The 18020-nt window shown below is 46.4% G+C and overlaps 1 protein-coding gene across 2 annotated transcripts in view; it reads right to left on the bottom strand.

The window, feature by feature from the left end:
- CHRM3 (cholinergic receptor muscarinic 3) overlaps positions 1-18020 on the bottom strand; it is a 468838-nt gene that overhangs the window by 382287 nt on the left and 68531 nt on the right. The gene's annotated exons all lie outside the window — the stretch shown is intronic.

The raw sequence follows: 18020 nt of genomic DNA, 5'->3' as shown, positions 1-18020 counted from the left end.
GGGGCCCCCCCGCGGCAGCCGAGGCCTCAGGCGGCTTAGCACCGGGCGGGAAGGGGTACAGCCTGACCAGCCGACTCGCTGCGGTCTCCACTATTCCGGTTGTTTTAAATAATTCTCGCCCCCACCTAGTTTCTCCTCCCGATCGCCTCAAAGCCCCGGCAGTGGCCTCGTCCCTTGCCAGCCCGTCGGCGTGATTCACTCTGGCCGGACACTGCGGTTCTGTCGCCCACCTGCCGCCCGAGGAGGAAGAAAGCACAGCCAGTGTCCTCGAAGCCCTCGCCCTTCCATCTCCTCAAAGACAGTAACTTCCTGACAAGGAAAGGGAGACATCTGGACAAAACTCCGTGTCTTGTACCTCATCCAAGCCAAGTGCTGGCAAACAGTCTGAGGGTGAGCACAGGGGACAGGCGATGGGCAGAGCAGACACGCACCCAGAGCGCGTCCTCCGTGCGCTGTGGTGACACGCAGTCTCCAGGGCTGCGAGGCCCAGTCACCATCTGCCATTATTACTGCACCACAGGAAATTGCTTCAGAATGCATTTGTGGATTTATTTTCTCCAACGCCAGTTAAACTTAAATGTATATTAATCGATCTCTTTACAATCCCTGGAGAACTTCAAATAAAATGAAAAGTAATTGCAAAACTGGGGCATTAGCTCACACCCCAAAGTCTAAAATCAATGAGCATTTCGTCCCCATCATCGTCACCAATAGTATTCCAAAAAATGTTATCACTGCTTCACAGTCTTTGGGATAATATTTTTTTTTTATTTTTCTCTAAATTTACTCTCCAAAAACATGATTATGGTAACGGTTTTCAATAGAGCCTATTTGGGAACCTCAATGCAGCACTACGTTCTGTGTCCACCTAGTTAAGTCAACTCAAAATGCTCCTCGCCAAAAGTATCAGAGTTCTAGGGTCTAGGGTGGTGTCTGCGCACACGCACAGGTGAGAGGCTGGCTGGGGAAAGGAGAATTGCCAAGAGCTACGGTGAGGCACAGAGCCCTGGCTGCCCCACTTAAAGAGTAAAGAATAAAATTAAAATAAAACTTCAGACTGTATAATTACGGCATACGCACATCTGTGTGAAGTTACGTTCAAAACATCATGCACGTTGGAGAATTCTAAATATCAAATACAAGGCGCTGCTTACAATTAACTTGTGGTGTAATGTAGAGATAAAGAGATAAGAGTTGTGATTGCAGAAAAATCTTTATTATACCCATATCTGTTATATATGTGTGTGTATATATCTAATAAATACACAATATAATATATATGAATATTTCCATTATAATCTTCAATCTCTAAAACACCTAAAACAAGGTGTGTATTACACATGTTTTACAAATAAAGACATTGAGGTTTAGAAAGTTTAAATAAACCCATAAAACTATCAAGTGTGGGACTGGAATTCGAATGTAGGTAATTGGTTCGGCCTCTCTCTCCAAACCTTGGAATCTAAGATGTAAGGCGGAAGCGATCACATCTGTCCTGTGGAAAGCCAGCTCCCGACGGCCCAGATGACACCTCAGATGACAGCCCCTCAGATGACACCATCTTGTGCGGTTTGTCCTTTCGATGATTTCTGTATCTAGGTACCCAAGAAAAAGTGAGCGGACAGAGCCAGCAGCAGAGAAGGCCTGACTGGGAGGGGCCGTTTAGAGACTGCGCGTCCTCCGGGTGCGTGGACGCGGCCTTGGACACGAGGGAGCAGTACCGGGACATCAGGACGTCACTGCGGGGTCCCTGACCCCTCCGACCTCTCAGTGACAGCAGATGCGCATTCTACCCCTTCGCCTTCGTTACCTCAGTTACTTCATGGGTTGCCAAAACTAGGGAGAAAAGGAGAAGAAATATGCTCTGGAAGAAAGTCCACCTGCTTTGGGGTAGAAGGGAAATGCGAGATGGGGTCTGCAGGGATGAGCAGTAACAGCACAACAGCGACATCACTCACAGTAGCTAACATCCTGTGCGTGCGCTGGACACGGCATGGATTCTTCAGTGATCTGCCATAGCAGTTACGACTGTCACCTCCACCTTGTACCTGAGGAACCTGAGGCTCCCAGCTGGTGACAAGCAGACTCTGTGCAGGGGACAGGGGGCTCACTCTACCCTGTGACCTGTCTGCTCACAGGCAACAGCCCATCCCTCACTCCACTGTGACCACAGATCACAAACCCCGCTCAGAACAGGTCACAATAGGTAAAGAGAAGTATTTCAGAGGCTGGGTTGAGACCGTAGTTCACAGAAAAGACACCCAAATTTGCACACGGGACGGAGTGGAAGGGAAGCGGCGGGGGAAACGGAGGCCCGACTGGGACAGGCGGGGCTTGAGGTCACTGCCCGCCTGTTTCTTGGGCTGCTCTCTCGGCCTTGCCTTTTGCCTAACCGTTGATGTTTTAATATGGCGAAAACCCAAATATTTACATGGATTCCAATGAATTTAATTCATTCTAAGGACATCGATGTAAACTTCCTTCTTATAAGCATCAACGGCTGATAGACAAACTCAATAACAATGCATGAAGCAACATAAATACTTGAATCTTGCACCTAGTAGGAAATCTTTTTAAAAATTGCAAGCAGAGAAACTAAGATTCTGTGTCCCCTTGGAGTAGAAGCCGTGATCCTGGAAGTGACTGTCTCCGTGCGGACCTGGAACGGGGAATACTGAAGGTGCTGAGGCTTTGAGGCGAAGATGATTCAAAAAGGAGACACAGAAGGACCAGGACTAAGATAGTACTTTTATCTACTTGGAAGAAAGGTTTTCCCTAGGAAGAGGAGATGGGTAAAAATCAGAACTATACAATTTTTTTGGTAACTTGTTTAGGTGTCACATGTGTGAACATCCACACTTACATTCCATATCAAGTTAACTGTCTACGAACCGAAAATAGTGTGAAGTCAGCCAGGCTAAACTACTGTTTTCATCATTGGTATACAGTTTTTATTTAAGAATCCTGTTGGACACTATTAAACAGTAGTACCTGGACTAGGTGGTTTTACCTGAGCGTAAATAACACCCAGGGTTTGAATTTCTACTTTTCCACATTGCAAGTTGGGGATTTTAATTTTCTGCTCAGCAGGAGACCTATTAACTAAACACAAAACTCTTACTTTTATTAGCCTTACTGCTTCTGAAATCCCTACTGTGTGTTTGGCAGTCTATCCAAATAATTTTTAAGCTACCTTTTTCACAAAATTTTAAGAAACTTCAACTATAAACTAACTTCCGTCTTATAAATATGTGATAGGAGCAACTTCCCACAGAGAGTGATTTAGCTGAGGTCTTTTCGGCACAGGACAGACGGGATTTTTTTTAACTCCTCTGATAAGGTTGTGATGAGAGGTGACAACCTGCCGAGTGAAACTTGGCCTATGGCGTCTAGTTTAGCAGCAAACGCGCAGTTCCCCAGACAGCCCCTGGGTGGGGAGCACCCAGGTGGAGTCCGCAGGTCTCGCTGGGACGTTAAGGTTCAGCCTCCCCGAACCGATGTGAAAGGCACTAACACATCAGTGACGTGTAACTTCATCAATTGTAAGTTTATAGTATTTAATTATATTAAAATTATATTATGTTAAAATAAACACAATTCCTAGGGAATCTTTTGTTCTTAATACTAGTTTTTCCCGAGAAATCTTTTATTTACTAGAAAAGTACCAAATCTGTGTTCTAGAGTTAGTTCAGTTACTGCCTTAAACTGTACGAGGTTCTTCACCTATAAACAGAGTCTACACTGTTGAGTTCACAAGACTGTTATGGTTCCTACACAGCACAGTGCTGGAGTTTGAGGGGACTCAATACATAACCATCTGTCTTCAGATGAGCAGTAAGACCAGAGAGTCGGACATGGAGGCCTTTATCTCCGAGTCTGATAGAAGCTGGCCCGGAGAACGGGCGATGGGGTCGACTTTCCTGAGCCCTGCTGGCCGAAGAGGCCTCCTCGGCCAGGGCGGGCCTGTCCCCAGGTTCGCGGTCAGGCCCAGGGCAGTGAAGGCCCGCTCGCTCGCTGCAGGCAGGCACAGAGCGGAGAGCTGGGAAGTGGGCAGTAGGCTAGGAAGTTCTGCCCACGGTGGGAGAATAAGGGGCCGCAGAGAGGACGGGAGTGTTTGGGCAAAAATACCTTCCAGAAAATCAGGACTAAAGCAGCAATATCTTCCTTTAACAAATTAAACTGTGATTCCTGCCACATCCAGCTACCAGGCAGCGGATCCTGAAAATACAGAAAGGTTTGGGTCGGCGGTTCCCAACCTTTTTGGCACCAGGGACCTGGGCTCCTGTGAGAATCTAATGCCTGGTGATCTGAGGCGGAGCTGAGGTGGTGATGCCCGCGCTGGGCAGCAGCTGCCAGTACAGCTCCTTTAACAAATTAAACTGTGATTCCTGCCACATCCAGCTACCAGGCAGCAGATCCTGAAAATACAGAAAGGTTTGGGTCGGCGGTTCCCAACCTTTTTGGCACCAGGGACCTGGGCTCCTGTGAGAATCTAATGCCTGGCGATCTGAGGCGGAGCTGAGGTGGTGATACCCGCGCTGGGGAGCAGCTGCCAGTACAGGTGGAGCTTCGCTTTCTCGGAGGCTGTTTACCTCCTGCTGTGCGGCCACGGACAGGTACCGGTCCGGTCTGCGGCCCAGGGGTTGGGGACCCCTGGTTTAGATTATATGCATTGTAGCAATATGAGTGATACACTGTATAAGAAGCTGGGTTGTTTCTAACCTACCAAAGTATTTTTCTTACTCCAAGACTCAAAAATTATATCCTGCCTTCTCTAGCTGCAGAGTATCTAGGTGAAACTTGATAATCTTTATTCGCAACCAGCTTTTTATTATAAAAATAGACTATAAGTTGAAAACAGACAGGTATAAATTTAGTTACCATATCTAATATCAATTCTCATATGCTCTTGTAACCTATTATCTAGAAGACACTAGTTTCTTACCAATTCTTTTGAAATATTTATGCATATCAAGTCCCAAACAACTTGTGCAGGAGAAATTGTAACATATAAAGTTGATATCTTACGTTCTTCCCTGTATGTTTTGAAGACTGTCCTACATCAACATCTATAAAACTAACTTTTTAAAGAACTACTTAGTAATCCAAAATAAACATTTATCATAATTCAATTGGTCTCCTATTAAAGAACATTTATTTGTGACCACTGTAATTTCAAGAACACTTTTTATACCTTTCCTAAGTAGGAAGTCTTCCTAGGAGGAGAATTTGGCTCTTTTGAGGAGTCGAAGCGTACATACATTTCACATTTTGAAAGTCAGCCACATTGCCTACCAATGGGTCTGCACCAGTCTATACCAAGAGAACAGAAGAATGCGTTCCCAGAATCAGCGAACTTCTTAATCTTCGCCAATCTGGCAGGCTAAAATGTACCTCATTTTAATGTGCATTTTTTTTTACTTACTAATGAGACTGAGGTTCTTTTTTTCCCACATGATTACTGTCTATTCATATTTCTTTAACTATGAATTGCTTTTTGGTTAATTTTCTATTGTGTGGTTTGTACTTATCTCTGCATTTTAAGAATGTTCCTTCTCCTATCTCTGCCCTTTTTGCAATTATTATACAAGCATATTTCTGTCATTCGATTTTGTATATGTAGTTGTATAGATATTTAATGAATTATGTTTTCCTTTTTACATTAAGATTTATGAAGTTAATGTGACTGATAAAGTCGATATTATCTTAGGTTTACTTTTCCGGTATCTTTGCAAGCATTCATAAAATAGCCTTTTGTTATTTTCATTGAGAATGCAATAATTACATAGCTATAATGGTTATAGATTAATTTATGGCGAACTAACATTTTCACAATACCAAATCTTTCGATATAAAAACGTGCCACATGTTCAGTCCTCCTCTTATGCCAACAGTAGACGTTTGAAGCTTTTCGTGTTGGTCCCACACATTCTGACTGGATTTCTTCCTAGATATGTTATCCTTTTTGTTGATAGTATAAACAGGGCTTCTTCTTCCAAAATTTAAGTGTTTACTTGATTTGTGTATGAAAACTTACACTGAGTTCTGCACAATAAGTTTTTTAACCCTACTAAATTCTCTTTTTAAATTTGTTTTCACTGAGATTTTCAGGCTTACTGGAGATAATATTATCTGAAAATAATGATAACGTCATAGTTAATTTGAAAGGCTAACAAGATTTTGATTGACATTTTGAATATTCTTCATGCACACACACACAAAAAAAAACAGAGAAAATAGCTTTATCTTTATTTCATACTTTAATGTCTTGAACAAAGGTCTTTTTTTTCTTACATTTGCTTTGAATTTCTTGACTACAAAATTCAATATATGGATGGTTTCAATTTTCCTTCTTGACTTTCATATTTGAAAGGAAGAAAGAGTAGCATAAATATAACAAGAATTTGGTCTTCCCTAAGTGACCTTTCATGAGTTTTCTAAATAAGTCTAAGTAAATAAGAAGTTGGGAATTGTAATGCACATCAGAAGCCAGAAATCTCAGTGCCACAAAGCAAATAAATGGTTCTTCACATTTTCATTCAATCCATATTGAATACAGGAGATATAACGAAGATGACAATTGACCCTGTCACCCAGGAGTCTGCCATCTTGTTAGGAGGTAATCACTTTACTACAGACAGTCGCAGAGGTGAGCACCAGACAGCAGAACAGGAATTCTTTTCCAGTGGAGTCGCTGAGAAAGCATCAGAGAGCAGACAGGCCCAGAACACAGAGGTGAGGAGGATGGTCAAAGTCAATCAGTCAACTACAGCCTGTCAGCCACTGGTTTTGAAACAAATTTTACTGGAATATTTTCTGGTTCCATGCTTCAATGACAGAGGTGAGTAGTTTTAACAGAGACCATGTGGCCTACAAAGCCTAAAGAATCGATTCTCTCATCGTTCACAGAAAACGTTTGTCACCACTGTTCTACATCATGCCATCCACGATCGAGTTTCCACAGATAGAAAAGAACTGGGTGATTTCCACTGTTTGTGGGTGTGGCGGGGCGGGGGCAGTGGAGGTAGATGGATTGGGAGCAGATGGGGCGCATGGAGGAGCAAGCTGGCAGCTGAGGCCAGGCCTGCCGAGTCCGCGGTGGGGACCGTGACAGAGGGAGGCTGAAGGACAGGGCAAGACACAGCTATGCTGAGCGAAGTCCTGGCCGCCAGGCCAAACGGTTTAAAACGCATTTGGTAGCAAAATGAATTTATAGACGTTGCTAGAAGGTGGACCGTGGTCAACACAGAAAAGGAGAAAGATGCATCGGATATGAATCGATGTCTGCGGAGGAGGAGTATTTGCAAAACAGAGACAGACGGATGAGAAGCAGCGCGGCGCCTGGGTCATGCGGCTCCGTCCGCTTCACACAGCACCCACCGCACACAGAGTGAACTGAGTTTCTCTCCTTGAATGAGGAAGAATAGCAGTTATTACATTTGTTCAGGACTAAGTTAATGAAAGTAACCCTAGGTCAGCGCTTAGTGGAGGTGGGGCAAATTAAGAAAATCATCCTTGGCCTAACAATATTGAGGAACTTGAAAATAACGTTACAAGAAGAACGGGAGTCGCCGAAATAAAGTATCAGTGGAGGAGCCAATTTTACAGCTTTGACAGGAGGCCGTCGGTGTAGCATCGGCAGAGCCAAGCGCCGGGTGAGAGCTCGTTGGCAATACCCATCTCAGAGCTGCAGATGGCCAGAGCGAGCCGAGGCCAGGCATCACAGGTGACACACACGCTTTGGGGGCAATCCTTTAAAATTAGAAGGTTTTGATGAAAACCCAATACCTGCTTTCTCTTGAAAAAATCAGGTGATTGGACCACAGTGAGACCTGAGCAAGCACGGCAGTGACAGGTACGCGTTGTGGACGGGCCCCTCAGGATGGGCGGGGGTCCCCACTGGGCCACAGCTGCACCTTTCCCTGATGGTTCCTCACACAGAAGCCAAGCATCATTTGCAATTCATACTGAGCTGGAATTTAGGTTTTTTCTCAGTGGAGATATATTTTTCTAGTGTCACATCTTATCAAAAAAGAGAGAAGGAAAAAGACCAAGATTGTTGTATGTTTCAAGAAAAGAAATGAGAGGCCATGTGTTGTCCGAGACTAAAAATCCAGCCTGACCCGCTGACTAGCAAACTCCTGGCCCCTGATGTGATTCCCGCCGACAGCTGGGCCTCTGCGCCCCGGTCCTGGTCAAACGGAGCCCAGCAGAGAAACGAGCCCCGGAGGCCCGGCGTGCCGAGGTCGCCAGATCAGGCTACGAAGTGTCCAGAGCTTGATAAAACATAAATGCGACGGTTAAAAACCAATAATGCTCTATGTCAGGAAATTAAGAAAACACTAAGGTCAGCAGACGACGCTGATGGTCACCCCGACGGTCCGGTCTAGCGGAAACGGCCGGATCCCGAGTTCGCCACGACAGAGGCGAGGGCCACCTCCCCGCGCGGCAGGAGCAGGTCCGGACGCGCAGGTCCAATCGCCTAGCGTGTGCGAACTGGGGTGTGCGAACTGGGGTGTGCGAACTGGGGTGTGCGCGTGTTTTCTCTCACGTGAGGATTTCCTTCAGAGGAGGCACTGCCACCGGATTCCCTTTGGATTTCTTTGCTTTCTCGGAACACAGAACCTGAGGGTGTGAGGCTCGTGGAGCGTCTCACAGGTCACCGCCTCAGTCCACGTGACACCTGCCCCCAGCGACACCGTCCCCATCCCCACCCCAGGTCTGACTGTCTTCATTTCTAATAACCATCCTCTATGTGTTGTGATTATATCCCAGAAACGTTTTAAATAAAGACTTTTGGGATATTTTGAAGGGATGTTTCAAAGCTGAAGAGGCTACACATTTATTTTAATAAGATTATTGCACCAAGTCCACTGCGCTGAGATTATATCTCCCTGTACAGATAAGCGCCCCAGAGCACTGCGGCGAAACCGATAACTGTGTTAGAAGTGGACAATATCCTGGTTGTGGAAAATCCACATTTGCTGTGACACCAAGTTATCTTTTTAGCCCAGTTAAGGGGAGACGAAAGTAAGGGAGCCGATTTTTCTCGGCCTAGTTAAGTAACCATGCAGGGGGCCTGACTCGCCCCGACTCTGTTCGTGGGCTCTCTGTTATGCGGACGCCGAGGTGCTCGAATAATTTTTCAGACAGTATCCAATTAATCTCTAGCTATGTAGGTGGCGGTGTTTCAGATTAAATTATCTTCCAGTCTCGCCCTCATTAGAAAAAGAAAAGAGATGTCAAGCCTATAACAAAGCATCTTGTCGAAAATGATTTCACTGTTGAAGAAGCTTTGCAATGGCAGGCAAACCACCCCCATCGGCTCCCGCAAACCCAGTCCGCCCCCGGCCACTCCTTTGAGAGGTGGCCCCGTATGTGACCACGGGGGCTACATCTCCCCGGAAAGTAAGACAGTGAGCAGCCTCTTTCAGGGCGTGTGACGGAAACGGAGAATCCAAACTGGGAAGCCAAGCAGCGTGTGATGAATTCACCTGTGGGAACCCCAGAAGAGCAGGTTCGCATCGCAGGGAGCGCTAACGGCCTGTGGACAGGAGCATTTCCCGCGGGGCAACGCTCATCAACCTTTCATACTTTATTGTATGAAGAAGGTTCGAATAATTAGAATGTAGAAAATGCCGAACAGACATATAAGACGTGACGCCGACTTACTGTGAAGTGGTCTTCTCAAACACTTCAACAGGCCTGTGAACTGTTTCTGGCTAACACCGGCTCCCTCGAAAACATTCTCTTACCCCTTTCAAATTTACTTGCAGAAGCAATAAACCAAAGGATCCATTTGATTCAAATAGTGCCTTTTACAAACATGATTATGAAACCAGCACACAGATAAAGAAGTATATTCGGGGGCGGGCGGTGGAAGCAGTGCTTTAGGATCACATGAGAACAAAAAATATTAGCGACATCGCGAAAGTCCTGAGAAATCTAGTTACATGAAAACAAGAATGAAGCATCTCCCTATACTTGTGTATCACGTCATTCATTCATTCGTTTGACAAATACTCACTGAGCGTCTACTAAATTTCAGCGCCTGAGCTGGGTACGTGAAAGATGAATATGACAGACGTGACACAAAACTTCAAGAACTGGATAGCTCAGCGAAGCGCGGGGACAGACGGGCAGCTGTGCCTCAGTGTCGCAGCGGAATCACACAGTTCAGGGTCCCGTAGCAGCAGTCCAGGCGTGGGGGGTCAGAGAAGGGCCCCCAGGGGAAGTGATGTCTAATCCACAAGGAGCGAGCGGGCCAGCAGACTGAAGACGAGAAGGGCCTTCTAGGCAAACAGGTTCCCTGTGTTTTGCAGATAAAAGAACCTGTAGATTGAGTAGGAAACGTGCCTTCCCGAGCACGCTGCGGCAGAGAAACGCCAGAACTGTGTGTCAAGTCCCGAGGGCGTGTGTGTCTGCGAAAGGGCCGCAGTGTTTCCCATCATGTTTGCATGGCCCTGTGGACAGAGGCTGAAAAAAGGACGTGCAGAAAGAGAAACGATAAGTATTCCATTCCACACTAGTGTGAGAGAGTGCGCGTTCCGTGAGTGAGCAGAGCAGAGCAGCTCAGGAAAAGCGTGCGTGTCCCTGGCGGGGGACAGCAGTGCCAGAGCAAAGGCGGGAAAGACACTTGGACATGGGAGGGGCGGCTGGGGGAGCAAGAAAGGAGAAGAGAAAATGACAAAAGAGGGTCCTTATCACGGCAAAGAGAGCAGCCTTCGAAATTGCTTCGAAGATAGAACCCCTTGCCGGTGACTTCCCCAAGCCGCTAGGTGTGCGGTGAGGCTGCTGCGGCGCCTGCCGCCTCCCCCGCGTCGTCATTCCCCCAAAGACTCCATTTCACCAACACGCAGCTACACTTTTCTGCCCCCCGCCCGTGCACCACTCCTGCCTGTACTGATATGTCCCGATCTCACCCCCCCAAATACTATCCGTCTCTGTTTAAATATCTCACCCCCCAAACACTATCCGTCTCTGTTTAAATATTACCTCCTACCTCATGTAAGCAGTCCTATTTATTTATGTTTATTTCTTATACCAATATTTCAATGAAATCTTATTCTTTAACAGAGCCCACATCCTTCTAACTGAAAATTCAACAAGTACTGATGCCTATACACCAGGACATTATGCTGGGTAAAAAGAAAAGAAATTAATTAAAAATGGCCTCTGCCCCCAATAAGCTGAAGTGAGTCTTCCATCAAACCAGTGCAATGAAATGAGCTGTCTTCCTTATTTGAAAACCAGGCTTTTTAAAATTAGGAGCGGGGAACCCTAGGATGTAGTAAAAAATTAATAACACCAAAAGTTAGTGCTGTAGAAAAGCGGGTCTCTTCGATCCTGACCCTCAAGATTTAAAGTGCTTTCCCTTGAGATTCAAAACCTCTTGGCAGTTCTTACGTATTGTTAAAAGCTAGTCTCTGTCTCCGTCTCTGTCTCTGCGTGTTCAAGCATACATTTGTACATAGGAGCATGAAAATACGCACATACACATACATATATAAATACACTATTTTCACTACATTCAACCTGACGTTTCCCACAAATTTTGCCATGGACGTCACTCCGCATCGGCACATTTAGATCCGCTGCACTCCGTTGAACAATGTATAATATCCCATTCCACAGAAACGCTGTGGAACTCCATGGCCATAGGTGTAAGGCAAGGAACTTCACTCATCCGAGCCTCAGTTTCCTAGACTGTAAAGGAAGGGCCGCGCGCCTAGGTGTCAGTGTGGAAAGCGCACTGCCTGAATCGCAGGCGGCACTCGACAGATGATCCTTATTTCTACAGCTCTTTCATAATAAGATTGCATTCAGATGTGCTCGCGCGCTGTGAATCCACAGTGCACCGTTAGATAAAAACTTTGAACAGGTGATGTCTCGAAGACGAATAAATATATGCACGTGAGTGTTCGTGTAAACCGGAAACAGCACCTCCCTTCACCCGCACCCCGACCTCCGCGCCCTTCACTCCTCCGCGCGTATCGGAGCTTCCGTCCGGTATCAGCGCATCAGCCAGTGGGCTGTCCAGAAATTCGCTGTTGTCTGCCTGAAATGTTTGATTTAGGCCTCATGTTTGAAGGATATATTTTTCCAGATGTAGAATTCTAGATTGACAGATATTTTTTCAGAACTTTGAAAACGTCCCACTGTGTTTGGGCCTCCGTTGTATCTGATGAGCTGTTGGCTGTTTTCTCTTCTGTGTTCTCCTGGAGGTTGTGCTGCTTCTACTCCGGATGCTTTTAAGATTTCTTTCGTGTCAGTGGTTACAGAAGTGTGAGTAGAATGCATTTAAGCATGGGTTTCCTCGTACGCAGCCCACATGGGTTCACTGAGCTTGTTGGATTTGTAGATTGCCCCTTGTTTGATTTTGGAAAAATAAAGGCCAATATTTATTCAAATAGTCCTTCTGCTTTCTGTTTCTTGTCTCTTAAAAGGATTCCAATGACACTAATATAAGAATGTTTGATGTCTCACGTTCTCAGACATTCTGTGATTTTTCTCTATTTTCTTTTCATATTTTAGTTTAGATAGTTTTTGTTTATTGATCTTAAAACTCACTGTTTCTTTCTTCAGCTGCATCCGTTCCACTGCTGAATCTACGGAACGAGTTCTTCATATCTGATATTTTCCAGGTTCAGCATTTCCACTGCTTTTTTTTTTTATAGTCTCTTTTGCTCTGCTGAAATTCCATGTGTTCATTCACACTGTTTACCTTTTCTAATAGACTTTTTGGAATATTTGTTGAGGGTATTTTCAATTATTTACCTAATAACCATTTCTAGGTCTGTGTCTGTTGACTGTTAACCTCTTTATTGTGTCTCGTCTTTTCTTGCTTCTTTGACACCTGTTATTGCTTATTTTATGGTGAACATTGTATCAGGACTGAGGACATACTCTTCCAGAAGGGGTACACTTGCCTTCTGGCAGGCCACGAAGTGCGGGGACCCGTCAGCTGAATCTGAATTTGAGCCCCGTTTGGCTGTTTACTTACATCTTCGAGTCGGTCAACCCCCGAGGGAAGCTTCAGGGCATCCTTCTCAACAGCACCTGAGAACTCAGCCCTAAAGAGGCTCTAGATGTTTCATTGCCCTTGCAGAACAGCCGCCTGGTTTCACACCGGGAGCCTCTTTCTCTGCCTCCTTAGCCTCCTGCCAGCATTTTGTTTCGCTAGTGATTCGCTTTCTCTCCCGCTCCCGGTTTATCGCGCATACACGGGGTCTCTCTCTCTCTCTCTGTGCCACGCCAGCTTCCCAGGCCTCCGCGGTGTGGCCAGCAAAGGCGTGCCAGGCCCCAGGGGACACCTCTCGGTGTCCCTGCTCCTCTCAAGCCTTCGGCAGTCACCACCTGCCCTTGGCAGAGTCTGGGGGCCGTCGAGGGGATCCTCTCGGCTCTCCCGATTCTCCACTGCCTTGCACTCAATGACATCCCCAGCTCTAGAGGGTTTTCCTCACTTCCTCAGCTTTTGCTCGGCCATGCCTCAGCTTTGTCCTTGCAAAGGCCCCACAGAACCAGCGGGGCCCGTGGGAGAGAGTGGCTGGGGGGACACGCATGCCGTGCCTGGACTTTCTCGGGATCCTAAACCACCGCGAGCTCCTCCCAGAGGTTCCAAATTCATTAACATTTAGCTGGCTTCTCCGTACCCGTCACTGGCAGATGTCTACTTCGGAGGCCTCGCGGCGACTCAGAGCAGCTGGGGGCTCTCCCTCCACTCTCTGGATTTTCAGGTCATTTAAGTTTCTTTGCTTCCTCAGGTCTTGGGTGGGTTTAAAAAACTATGATTTCGTACCATAACTGATTGTTCTCATTGTCGGGGTGGGAGCAACGTTCTCTTACGATTTTCAGAATCTCACCTGGACGTGGCAATCCGCAGGCTCACCTCTAAGTTCTATGTGTTAACCGTTCTAGTTCTCAGATTCATGGCTTCATCGTGGCCTCGCCTCGATTTTAGAGTTGGAAGCTGAGTCACAGGGAGATTAAATCACTTGCTCAGTTTGCAAAGTAGTAAGTGGTCGATTCAGGGTTTTAACCTAAGGAGCAGTAACCCAATTTATTATTTAAACCCAATTTATTATTTCCCTTGTTTGAACTAGATCGTAAGTCGGTCAGAACTGGGTGGGCTTCCCCGAGTCTGCCGTCCTCCAGGAGGCCGTACACGCTGTTCCCAAAGCCCGAGTGGCCTTGTACATCCTCCATGCCCTAGGAAATTATTCTAGTTTCTCTGTGTTTCCAGACTTTTTGATTGCTTGGGAATGGATTATATATTTTCAGCTTAACAATGGGACCAATTGCCTTAATTTTAGAGCTACTTTTCCTGAAAATGTATCTGGAGGTTGAAGAAAAATACTGAGCATTGTATTGAAAAATGTAATCGACACAGTTTTTAAAAGTAAGTTCATTCTACATAATTAAAACTTCGTACCCTTGACCAGGACCTCCTATTTCTCCCTGTCCCCAGCCTCTAAACACTACTCCCTGCTTCTGAGTGTGACTAGTATAGAGTCCACATATAATCTTGAAATTTGCTCACCACACACTCATGCACACACGAAGGAGAAAGGAAGCATTAGCATGTTAGGTGAGGGACACTGCTCAGTACATACGTGGTTTATCACTGTGGATACTGATACAACCACTAATCTTTAGAATTCTATTTTCTTTACAAATACAACTCTCATTTCCTTCATGTAGCATCGTCCTTGCATATCCTTCACAGACACAACATGGATGGTGCGTTCCAACTTAATTACTTCTTATGCGCACCACACGAAATTCTGTCAACTTAATTTTAGCCATTAAATCATCCCATGTTCCTAACTGTTTTGTTGTTCTTCAAGAACTTGCACCCTCTGCCCTCAAGTCCAGGGGCCATGAAACTGCCGGAGCCGTCTGTTCAGGCTCCTCCGCAGGCGACACTTGCTAACCCGCCGGACGCTCAGCGAGCGCGCCCTCTGTGCGGAGGGGACCAGGCAGCGTCCCGCCTCCCCCGCTCAGACCACTGCTTGCGCCATCGCAGAAAGGGATAAAAGTTTAACTCTTTCGTTTTTGGCTTTCGCTTTCATTGAATAGTCCAGCTAGTCAGACGCTCGGCAGCTCAGCTCTTTCTCTTCCAGCTCTGTTGAGCTCCTGACAACACTCTTTGATAGTAAAAATAAAAATCCAGCAACAATAATTTAAAATTTGGTGTCATAACACACAGAGACTCAAGGATATGGACTATAGGCTAGTGGTTACTAGTGGGGTGGGAGAGGAGGGGACAGGTAGACAGGGTAGTAAATGGGTTCAAATATAGGGGGGCAGGGGAAGGGTGAATTGGGTAATGAGGATCAAATATATGGTAGCTGGAGGAAACTAGACTTTGGGTGGTAAACACACAATAGAATATACAGATGTCAAATTATAATGTACACCTGAAAATTATATAATTGTATTAACCAATGTTACCCCAACAAACTTAATTTAAATTAAAAAAAAAAAAGAAATACAAAAAAATAATAATAATAAAATAAAGCTCGGTGTCATAAATGCATAGATATTTTGAAATTTTGAAATTCTTCAAAGTACAATTAATGAGTAATTATATAATCTCGTGTAATCAGTGTAGCGAGTTTATGCCCAATTCTTAGGTCTATTGAAGGATTAAAATATATATAAGCTTTGTATCTGATTATAGAAACTTTATGGTTAATATAAGTGATGTATTTATTCTAGGTTGGCATTTCAGCCGTTACAATTGCTTCACTAAAGACTCTCTTATTTTAGCAAGAATTTTTTAGTACGGGAATTCGGTGAAAATGAAAGCCTTCCTGCACTTCTTGAAGGGAATACTGCTCTCCCCCAGTCCTTTACAAAGCAGAGCCTGAAACAAGCGGTAAAACGCTGACAGCTTTTCTGTAGGGCGCAGTTCCACGGTGGCGACGGTGGCGAGGACCAAAGCGGGCGCGGCGAGGCGAACACGCGGGACAACGCCACGCGACAGCGACCCAGAGCTGGCCTCCCTCTAGCCATCCCGGCCTCCAGCCATCCCCGACCTCCAGCCATCCCGGCCTCCAGCCATCCCGGCCTCCAGCCATCCCGGGGTCCGGCAGGTGGCCCGGCGCGCGCCGCGGGCCGGCTCGGAGGCGTCCCTGGGGCTCGGGAAGCGGTCCCAGGAAGGAAGGAGAGCGAGTGGTTTCCCGGCCGCTGCCCGTTTTCGGCGGGTCAAGCCGCATAGGCGGGTCCCCTGACGGCGTTTCCTCCAGCGGAGGGGCCGGGGGGTGACCAGTCCGCTGGGACTTTGATAACCTGTCACCGCGGAGCGCGAGGCTCAGCGCAGCGGAGCTTCCTCTCACTGTCTGGAGGCCAAGAGCTGGGAGCCCACGTGCTGAGAAGCCCGCCCTCCGGGGGCTCTGACGGGGACGCCGACCTCGTGGCTCCCCCAGCTTCTGGGGGCTGCCAGCGACTCTTGCCGTTCCTCGGGGTGCAGCTGTACCCCTCCATTTTCGGCCTCTCTTTTCACGTCACTTTCTCCTCTTTCTTTTCTGCGCCTGGGTATCTCAAATCTCCCTCCTTTTCCCTTTAGAGGGAGACCAGCCATTAGATTTAGGGAGAGGATCTCATCTGAAGACCCTGACCTACATCTGCAAAGACCCCGTTTTCAGATAAGGTCCCAATCACAAACACCAGGGGTTAGCGCGCCACTTGACTCATGTCAGAGCGAATGGCACAGAGAGGGCTCGGTGAGCAGGGGCGAGGGCCACGCAGCCCTAGAGCTTCACCTCAGACTCCAGGCCAGGCGGGGGGTCTACAGGGTCCCAGAAACGCGAGATGCTTTTGCAGAGAAGGAGGCCAGCAAAGGAATCTGAGAAACTGTTCAAGGTTTGTATCCAGAACATACACCAAATTGAATAATCGAGTGGAAGGTTTTCACGTGGCGGTGAGGACCGAAAGGGATGCCCACTCCTTCCATCACGCGCTCGCTAAGAACTCTGGGTGAGCCTGGAACTGTGGGTACCAAGGTAATGCAGGCGCAGACCTTAAAGATCTCACAATCGAGCAGGCAGACAGAACGTGCACGACACATCGGCATAAGCTGCACGCATGAGGGACGCCACGAAGGGGAGAAACGGCCGGGACTCCTCTGGGGGGACACGGGCGGAAAAGCGGAAAAGTACAAAGCACTTTGACATCCGTTACATCGCCTGACCCTCCACGCGATCCTAGGAAGCAGGCTAGTTTGAGGGGAGCAGACCCTGAGAGCCAGGTCGATAAATTACCCAGATTTCCCTGTTGGAAGGGTACGAATTTCAGGCTAAAACTCGGGAATGTTGACTTCGTTCATATTTCTCATTGCGCTTGCCTTTCACATCAGGCGACCGCCTCTGTTCTTCCCTATTAATTCGGGGTTCTCACCCCGGTACAGTTAGTTTTTCCCTCCGCAGGAACATGTTAGTCAGGTGATATTATTTACTAATAAAATGGTCTGTTAGTGAATTAATTGGAGCTGTCTCCTGCTTTATCTGGTCTTCTGGTCATCTCTTCCCTGATCGGGCTAAGAGAATGGATTTAAGGAGCACCACAGTAGACAGCTGAGGTTTGTAGTTTGCAATCTGTGTTTGAAGACCCCAGGAATAAAGGTCCCACAGTGATAGGGTCATGCTTATTCTTGTCAACGGTTTTTGCACATGAAAATATATAGTTATTACACATGAATTATTTAAAGCATATTGTGACACCAAATATGAAGGTAAAGTCAAATAGTAAAGAGTAAAATGGCATTGTTCCAAGCACTCGGGTGCATTACCTACGACAAAGAATGAAAGATCTTTCTGCTGCTTCTAGGAGCTAAAATATTCCTGCTAAAACAGCAAATTTCATTCATATAGGACTGGCAATCTCCATTAACCTCAACAAATTTAATTTTCCAAAGATGAAAAACTATACTTTAAAATCACTGCACAGTCATTATATACAGAAAAAATATATTCACCATTTATGTAATGGTAGAGATATATTCCAATAGTAAAGGCAGC

The sequence above is a fragment of the Pteropus alecto genome, unplaced genomic scaffold (genome assembly GCF_000325575.1).
Source record: "Pteropus alecto unplaced genomic scaffold, ASM32557v1 scaffold189, whole genome shotgun sequence".
NCBI classification, from domain to species: domain Eukaryota; kingdom Metazoa; phylum Chordata; class Mammalia; order Chiroptera; family Pteropodidae; genus Pteropus; species Pteropus alecto.
The sequence above is the reverse complement of the archived record's forward strand: the minus strand, read 5'-3'. Positions and strand labels throughout refer to the sequence as shown.